Here is a 9,983-nt window from a genome sequence, read left to right on the forward strand (position 1 = left end):
TTACGGAAGTGAGTTAAGAGTTGAGATATTATAAATTATACACTAAAAGTATAGACAATTTACAAAAATCTGATTATAATCGACGATGACACCAAAAACGTTACTCGACAACATTTCTAAAGTGAATTTAATGCATTGGCCAAATGAGAATTTGAATATTCCTAAAAAAGGAGTATCACTCCATTTACAAGATGGATATACCTTATTAAGATTGTTCCCGTAATATTTTGTGTTCCTATATCCTATAGAAATATTGAGGTACATTAAAAATAAAACTATGCAAATATAATCGTTTACCTTTTTTATCTGTGATAGTGATTCAAAATATACGTCAAGTTATATGACGTACTTATAGAAAAATTTTATCGATCATATAACATAGAAAGAGATGAATATTTTATTTCACCAACCGTATAATACCAATAATCTCATTGCCTTCAGTTCTGAAGAGTCTATCCATATTAATAAGTTGCTAGGTATTTCTTTAATTACAAATTGTGTCCTGGGTTGAATAAAACTGTCTAAGAGTTTTTTGAAAATGTAAACTTTTCGATCCTGTATTTGATCTTTATAAAGGCTCTGTACAATATGTATTGTCGATACATTAGTAAAACTCGAAAGGCGGCCGAGAGGAAAGTATCTTTAAGCTGCTTAATGGCAAATATTAGCAGACCATGGCCTATTGTAACAACTTACTCAATTCTTCTGTATAGGGCAGAGGTCTGTCCAGACGCCCTGAAAATAAAGAAATACTGCAAAGCGATGACGATGATACAGAGACAAGGTGCACTGAGAATCGCCAGCTCCTACCGGACTGTCTCTGCATAGGCTGTCCTAGTGGTGGCGGGTATAATCCCCGTGGACCCCCTGAATTTCAAGAATTTCCAAAAGCCGCTGAGATATAAGACGACAGGATGCAGCAACCATCGAACACGACGACTAATAAAAAGGCTTAGACCCAAAGGAAGTTCGGAGACGTGAACTTTTACATTACCCAGCTTTTGACCAGACAAGGCCTACTTCCAAAGGAATATCCACAAAATGAAGAAAGTACAAATACTTGAGTGTACATGTTGTGAACAAGACTCAAATGATGATGTGTAACCACTTGAGAGGTTTGAGAGAGGAAGTAGAGAAGACTGTCGGCAGCATAAACCCTCTTAATATAGTCCAGGTGATGCTGCACGAGGCAGGTAGCAACTGGTTGCTACCTACGCAGAAACAATTCTAAGGCAACAGAATGTAGAAAGTATGACGATATAATAGAAATGTAACAAACGGAACAACATACAAGGACAGACTCACCAACCAGAAATAATATCACAATAGTTCCTGATTAAACGGAGATGAAGGAAGATAGCAATTTAGACTACGAGCGTCCCTCATACCCATCAGCTTTCCTGGGGGAATCCGTTACTTGGAAGTTACATCTACTTAAAAAAAATATAGAAGAGTACATCATTTAGAGATAATAACAGAGTTAAAAAAGTGGGCAATTGAAAATATGAATAAATATCGGTAGTTACTAATTTTTAATCAATGTATCAATGTGAAAATTGTTGTTGTATAGCACATTAAATTTTTATTTTGCAGAATTTTCTGATTTATATTGAGTTGGGTTATAAATATTGGAGTATTGGCGCTTCTCGGAAACTATGATCAGGTTAACACGATCATGATTCGTAGAGTTATCCGGATCTTGTTAACTGTTGTTTGGAAACTTGAAGAGATTAGTTGTATGATATCATCCTTTCTATTTTAATATATCGTTAGTAAATCCAAGTTCTACTGCATTTATACGATAGTTGATGGCCTTCATTATAGGTCATTATGGGATGGCGTCACAACCATACGACATATTGTCTTGAGGGACAAATATTGCGCTATTTACAATAAAATTATTATTAGTAGTGGTGTTTTATTTCCATTGTTTTCGCCACAGTTATTCATTTTAATAAGAAAGTTCTCGAAACAATCAATTCTTGAATGAAATAAAATCTTTGTCCACCACGTTAATATGGCCGACGGTTTAAAACACGTGACTCGACATAAACTATTGAATGAATTTGCCTCTTTGTGATATGTGTGTGTGTGAGTGTATCATGTCGGCAAATAATTCACGTTACGATTTAAGTCAATTCTTTTAATAATAAATTGTTATCACAAGTAAATATCTGGTAGTTGTTTAATAGTCGATTATTATCGCTTGTGATATTTGAACATACCATTTTTGGGGTATACTTATGTCGTCTGGCGGAAATGACGTTACGGGATACGTTATCTTAAGTATTTTCATATTTGATCAGATAAAAAAATAGTTCATAGTCATGATTGCATAATTCTGTTGCAAATTATATATACTTTTGGATTCAAAAATTTTATAATTTCATGTTTGTCAGATCAGATAATCGAAAATGTGTCAATATAAATTGTTGAATTATGTAAAACCTAAATACTCAAGTAAGATATATATTATGAGGATAAATAACAAGAATAAAAATTGCAAAAAAATCATTCCTCGGAACAAATATAAGAAACCGCCAATGTCTTCTGGGTCGTAGCCTGGACTTCTAACTGGTTTACCTCAGGGTCAGTTACGGAGGGAATATTTGAGACCATACAGGGTTATACCTCGGATGAAAAGCTTCGATCAAAAAGGACATTTTAAAAATATTCTATTCAATAGTGATTAGATTCTTCTCAAAAATCATCATAAAAATTGATTAAATTGGCCTACCGTAGTCGGGGCATGACAATAACAATATTCTAATTTTAGAAAATATTTCAATCTATTTGTTGTTGGTTGAAATGACTTAGATAATGCTTTAACTTTGAATTCACTGTCTACTTCTACTACACCATCAAAAGAGTTTGCGACGAATCGCATTCTATCGTAAAATATTTCCTTGCATTTAACCTTTGTTTGAACCCGATCGCAAAAATGTGTCCTCCAGTGTTAGCTTGAAGCACACATCTAACTATTGATTTTACACATTTCATGTGCGTCGCAAACTGTTTTGGTGGTGTCTTATTCTATCGCAAAATATCTCATTTTATTTAACCTTTGTTAGAGCCCGGTCGTAAAAAGTGTATGCTCCAGAATTACCTTGGAGCACTGATTCAACTATTGATTTGAGACACATTTTTGGTGCGTCGCAAACAGTTTTGATGGTGTCACATTCTATCGCAAAATGTCTCCTTTTATTTAACCTTTGTTTGAACCCGATTGCAAAAAGTGTGTGCTCCAGCGTTACCTTGGAGCACACCATCGTTATCGTAAATAACGCTGCCACGGCATATTCATTAAAGCAAGTAATATCGGGCGACAGTTTTAATTAACCCACGTGCGAAAATAACATAAGTATGAGTGGAGGATTTAAGTTCCTAATGCAGAAGTATTCGTAAACTCATGAATTTATTGATAGAATAATTTTTAAACTTAAACATGATTCTATAATTTGACTAAATATTGGGCACAGTATTTGATAAGCTTTTATCTTAGAAATGATTGGATTAATTGAAATATCTTGTATACTATTGATTTCAATTAACATTCACGTTTCTCAATTATTCCCTCAGTTATCTCAGTTAAGATTAAAAACTCGATTTTAATATAGTAAATCGAATAATTTTCCTACAATTTTCATGCCTAAAATCCAAAAAAAAAGTTCACTTCTATCGTGGTTTCAACACACCACACAAAAAATACCATAACATTGTCTATCATAATAGAATTTCTAAACCGAAAGATATGATTGAGATAAATTTTGGACGTACTATAGTCCAAGAGCTGGCTGCAAAAAACCTGGCCTATCGAGTTACCGGATGAAGTAGTTTTTAATGGTACTATTCACTGTAACTATTAAAAAAATCATTTAGTGCCAGTGCAAATATGGTGCCCAACATAGCTATATTTTTTCTACGGTACATTTTTGGACATAAACTGTACCTATCGAGTAACCGCTTGAAACTGAGTTTAAAATTTCGTTAAATCTGGTGCTAATCTCCATGGCACAATACTTTTTTACCTTTTTTTTGCGATACCGTACCTATCGAGTAACCGCTTCAAATTATAATCAAATTAAAACTTAAACATTTCTTATTAAGAAAATATATTAACGCCACTTCTTTTTTAGTGACAAATGCCTGGTACGATACTTTATATCCCTTGAAGCCCTATACTGCTCATACAACCTTTAACAGAAACATTGGGAAATCCATAAATAAACATCTGATTAGTAACAATTATAGTAATTTTCAAGTGATTTTTTTATTCCTACGAATATTTTATGAAGTATAAATATAAAATACAATGAAACTTTTCTCATATATTTTACTATAAAATTAATGAAAAACTTAAATATGTAAAAATATACATTAAAACATATATATATATATATATATATATATATATATATATATATATATATATGGAATTATTATTAAATGTTATCATGATCATTATCATCACTATCGTCATGATTATCGACACTAATCGACACTAAGTCAAAGTCTCCGTCACTTTTATCATGATTATAATCATGGTCACCTCTATTTTCGTAATGATTATCATCGTTATTATCGTCATGATCACTATCATTATTTTTGTTGCAATCATCATTATCATAATAATCATCGTCAATTATCAATTTCATCAAGCTCTACTTCATCAAGTTCTACCATAACAATGTCTTCAACAGAGGTGTCGGATCACCTTCTAACCAAAGCGGCTCAATTTTATTGTCATTAATTGTCCATCTGCATTGTTCTGGTGACAAATTGATGCAGTTAGCTTCTGTAGCTATTTGCCACATTGAAGTTACATAAATGGTTCGTAGAATTTTTTGTTTCAGTGATTTCCATCATGATGGAAGTTGAGTTGAATCAAATCTTTTTATATTTTTCATAAAATATTCTGTAGTATCATCTCGTATTTTCCTTTATATTTTCCTTTCAATATCACGAATTTTCCATAACACTAAGGATGATATCCAGCATCATTTATCTTAATATCTTATCTTAATAATAATATTAATATCTTTTTCTAATGTTAAATTTCTCTCTCGGTAGCATGGATGAAGCGTGGTAACGTACTTTTAAAAAGGCCCCAAAAATTATCTGCTCACAGCATACCTAAGAAAGACACTTAAACAGGAGGGCTGGGCGACGCTCATTGCTGTAGCTAATATTACCATAAGACTAGAAGAAAGAGACATTAAGTCTATGAAAAATGTACATGAGTCTTTCTCTTTTTACTCCAAAATACTCCTGGACTAACCTTGATAATATATGAATACTAATAGTATAGGGCTTGAAGGAATATAAAGTATATTGCCAGACATTTGTCACTAGAATAGAGGTGGAACTAATGTATTTATGTATTTTCTTAATAAGAGATGTTTAAAGTTTAATTTTATTATAATTTGTAGCGGTTACTCGATAGATACGGTAAAGAAACAAAAAAAAAATTAAAAAAGTGTAGTGCCATGGGATTAAAACCAGATTTAATAAGGCACTTGTTCATAATTAATTTTTAGTCACTTGAAACTAAATTTTAAAATCAGTTTCAAGCGGTTACTCGATAGGCACAGCAATGCTGTGCACAATATTTGCCCTGGCACTAAATGATTTTTTCATTAGTTACAGTGAGTAGTATCATTCAGAAATATTTCATCCGGTAACTCGATATGCCAGGTTTTTTGCAGCCAGCTCTTGGACTACTACTACAATTAGGAGTCAGCAGACTTATTTGTGGGTATATCGATAGGCTTCCGAACATTTTCAAATGTCACAAGCAATTTTTAACCACCAGTAAAATAAAATTCCATCATAACTCGTTGCATCGGAGAGGGAGCCTACCTAATAAAATCAGTGATTGTAAAAAACTGTCCAAGACTATTCATAATACGTAGTGAACAAAAATAGTAAATGCCACATTATATAGTTCACATATTTATATTTATGATTGTGGGCTATAGTATAGATATATAGTATATTATGCAGTGATTATTATAATAGCACAAATTTTTTCACCGAGTTGAATTTTCCGGAACTATTCATGGTGATATTCATATTGTTCACACCAACACTCCACCAACACTTACAACTTCACTGTCTAACGCGAGTTTCGATAACCCCTGACTGAAGATAAACTGGTTATCTTCTGTCAATGAAGACGATCACTTGGTTATCGAAACGCACGTTAGTGTAATCGTGAGTGTTGGTGTATTGGCGGTGTAAACAGTGCATTTTGTACAGTATTTTTCTATACACAAGACATTTGCAATTTGGTATATTTACCTGATCAGTTGTAGGGTTCTTTCTAATATACAATTAAAAGATTATGTCTTTTTACCACGTTGTCATTCCATAAACTTTATATCAATTTAACTGTCGCTACACTAGGCATTTTAATAATTTAAAAATTATTATTTTGAGTTGAAATCAAATGGAATAATGGCGAGTAGAGAGAAGGAGGAGTATCTTATATGAGGAAATGTCTAGCTGGATACTATAATTAACAGTTCAGAAACCTTCCAGAATAGCGCTGCTGTAGACAAAGCGTATGGAATGAATGAGAAATTGTAGATTCCTCTGAAATTTTCCCTAATGCTAATGTGTGCCACCCTTATTTAATATTACGATGGAGTCTTCTTCATATACAAAGATTTTTCTCCTTCCTTCTACCTTTAATAAATGAAATACTAGAGGTATAAATAAAGAATTATCAAATGCAAATGAATGTTATTGGTTTTATTCGAGAGGGATCACAAAGCAGTTACGTCGCTTTTTCTATGGAATTAACATTTTCATTAGATGACAGGGTTGAAGCGTTGAGAAAATCATTAGTTGCATGGTGGAAATAGTTGCTTTTGAATGATTAAGACGTATCAGTATGGAATCATTGTATTATGAATATCATAACAAAAATAATTGAATATTGATGGGCTTGTGGAATAATGGCTTAATATCTCTAAACTTCGCTTCTGACCTTTACACTCTCACGCATAGGTATTCTAAAACAAGTTCATAATTTTCTGTACGTAGTTTGCTCATTTGAACTCAATTTTATTAGCCTTTTGAAGTCCGAATTTAATTTGCCGTAAGAAAATTTCGATTCGGTTAACCACTATGTAGAATCAAAAATTATGTAGGTATATTTGAAAATTTCATTGAAACACTTGAAACGTATTGGAATAATATTCCACTGGCTCTGTTCTATTGTCAAAATATGATATAGATTTTCCTTGGTGATCCTAATATTATTATAATGACGAAAGTACACCTGATTAATTGAAATGTGAACTCGATGTTTAAACAAGTAATATGGAAATTGTTTGCCTACCGTAAATTGAGGTCTTGAATTATCTGTTCCGATAATATCGCAAGCAAACACTGACTAAAATGACATTTTAAAATATCAACAAAATTTGCAGAAATTAAGGTAATTGGTAAAGGTAATGAATTGGAAATTTTTGATTGTTTTCGAAGTAATTTCTTCAAAACTTGCCGTTTTGAGGAAATTAAGAGGAAGGAAGTTATAAAAAATTACTATTGCCTAAAATCTAGTACGACATTTATTATTTAAAAAATGGACGTACCATATCTACTATTTCTAGAAAAATTTAATTTTAAAGAGAAAATATTCGCATCAAATGTTAAAATTATTTCCTCGGGTTACGAAACAAAGTCAAAAGATTATTTGTTTGGGAGGGATGTCAAATAAACTGATATATAATAGTGTAATCTTTCATTATGACCTATTGTTACTACATGGTCCATCTAACTCGTAGCAAAACATCGTACTGAAATCATTCTCAGCTGAGCAACCTTAATGTTAATATCACTCGCCAATTAATCAATTTGATATTTCTTCCTCATATGTCTGTTTTAGGCACTAAACACCATATTGCCCCAAATTGTATTTCCTTCATTAAACAATGCTTGGTTACTTCTACGTAAAATACTTATATATTACTTCATATTTCAAAGTATCTTCCACATACCAAAGGAAAGACTTCATGAATTTTTCATTATTACCAATTTTTTAATGGAACTTTTCAAAAAATTAGCACTGTCATCTCCGTTCCAATCAAGCTACAACAATTTGGTTACATTTCCCATACAAAAGATACTTGTATTCCTTCCTACTCACAAGATATTCTTTCCTATTATGGAAGGTGAGACAGATATAATATGAAAAATTTCCAAAATCCATGGTATTCGTACAACCTTTGCTTGACTTCCTACTGCTCCTACCTCAAACAAATCAACTAACCTCTGTTTATCATAATTTATCATCAAAGAAACATATTCTCATTTCCTTTCCGATTCCAGCTCACCTTTTTCTAAAGACTAATGCCGATAATAATAATTTTTCCTTTAAAACTTTCTGAAAAGACCACATTTATAATATAGTGTAACAAATAGAAAAACCCCGCCATAGGTTTTTTATATGACTTTTTGGAAACTATGTTGTTCGGCAACCGATTTTATTCGGTTTTACTCATCATATGATCCTTTCCACACTGGTGGACCAGTGGTTATAGAGGTATGCGGTTTTTATACATTTCTGAATTTCAGCATAAGTTTTTGTAGATCATGTTTTAAATTTGAAATTACACCCGCAAATTGAGCGATGTTTCGCTGAATGCTCGGAAACTGTGACCGAAATCTCTTTCTAGGTTAGGATCCGCAATCAGCTGTTAGGTGATCTACCTAAACTCGAGTTGTACTTTCCGAAAAGCAATTTAGTATATACAATGCTCGGAACACATTAATTTTTTATCTTTAACTATAATATATACCGTGCTAAAGACAGCTAACAAATTTAAATGAGAAATGTTTCGGTGAATTACTTCGAGACGTCATTGGCAATAAACGACGTGCGCGGAAAAAATATTCAATGAATATCGGTGATTTTCACAATGTTGCCATTTTTCATGCCGCGACCGATCATTATTACCTGAACTAGACAGAACCGTTGTCGGTGCATTCCTCTGAATATAAATTAGGTTATGCAAAGTTAGTTAACCCTTATTAGACTTTCAAAACGTTCAATTAAAGTAATAACCGTTTAGACTTTATGTAAACAACGAAGTATTTAATATGAAAGTATACCTACATATAAGTACCGCTGGTTTCACAAAGCACTATTTTAATTATCCACGTAATTCACTCGTTTCAAAGAGGATAACATTTGACCCAGTCTATACGCACAATTGCCGTATTCTAAAGAAATATAGTAATTTCATATCTCTTACTGATAGTAGGATTAGTCACAGCGATTTACATAGATATGTGCAGTACTAAAATGTAAAATGCTCAGCATTATTACAAATGCGTAAATTAACAACTCATAGGCGCGTTATTAGCATTTTGAGAAAAATAATAAAAAAGCAATTACTTCAATAATGTGAAGACAGACGAAAGAAAACTATTAAAACTAAATGCAACGTTAACACGTAAATTCTAAGAAGTACATCACCTGTTGTTTGTTATATTAGACAAATATGTATGTTTCTTAATTAGAGAGCTCATAGGCGCACTTAACTAAATTTTTGATGTGATTGAAATCGATCGGAAAAAACAATCGAAACTGAATGAAAATATCAACAACACATATAATGAAATAGTAAGTCATCTGCTGTTAATCATTGGGGATAACTTATCGGCTCTGATTATCTCATAGGTTACTATAAATAAATTTTTAATCGGTTATTTTGGTTCATATTTATATTGTAGATATGTAAGAGAAAGTTGTGATAAAGATTTTTTCAATGTAAGGTACGAAAAATTTTATAGATTACGTCGAGTTACAATTAAAAAAATAATCGATTATTATCGTTTGCTAGAGTAATGTTCGTTGCAATTATATAATGAATCGACCGATAAAAATATTTCGTAATAATATGAAACGTACAATTATTGTAAATAAGTTGAGAAACATTATTGTATGAATGTTGTGATAAAGGATCTATTGT

At 32.0% G+C, this 9,983-nt stretch overlaps 1 protein-coding gene across 5 annotated transcripts in view; it reads right to left on the reverse strand.

The window, feature by feature from the left end:
* LOC130901025 (ATP-binding cassette sub-family C member 4-like) overlaps positions 1–9,629 on the reverse strand; it is a 41,703-nt gene extending 32,074 nt beyond the window's left edge. Inside the window, exons 1-2 of one of the 5 annotated variants that reach the window (XM_057812080.1) lie at positions 9,488–9,629; positions 9,125–9,308 (exon numbers count right to left, since the gene is read on the reverse strand). The gene's annotated coding sequence lies outside the window, so the exon portion shown is untranslated. Of the gene's footprint in view, positions 1–9,120 lie in introns of all 5 variants that reach the window. The other 4 variants (XM_057812079.1, XM_057812078.1, XM_057812077.1 and 1 more) reach the window with 4 other exon arrangements.
* Positions 9,630–9,983: the final 354 nt, after the last annotated feature.

The sequence above is a fragment of the Diorhabda carinulata genome, chromosome X (genome assembly GCF_026250575.1).
Source record: "Diorhabda carinulata isolate Delta chromosome X, icDioCari1.1, whole genome shotgun sequence".
NCBI classification, from domain to species: Eukaryota; Metazoa; Arthropoda; class Insecta; order Coleoptera; family Chrysomelidae; genus Diorhabda; species Diorhabda carinulata.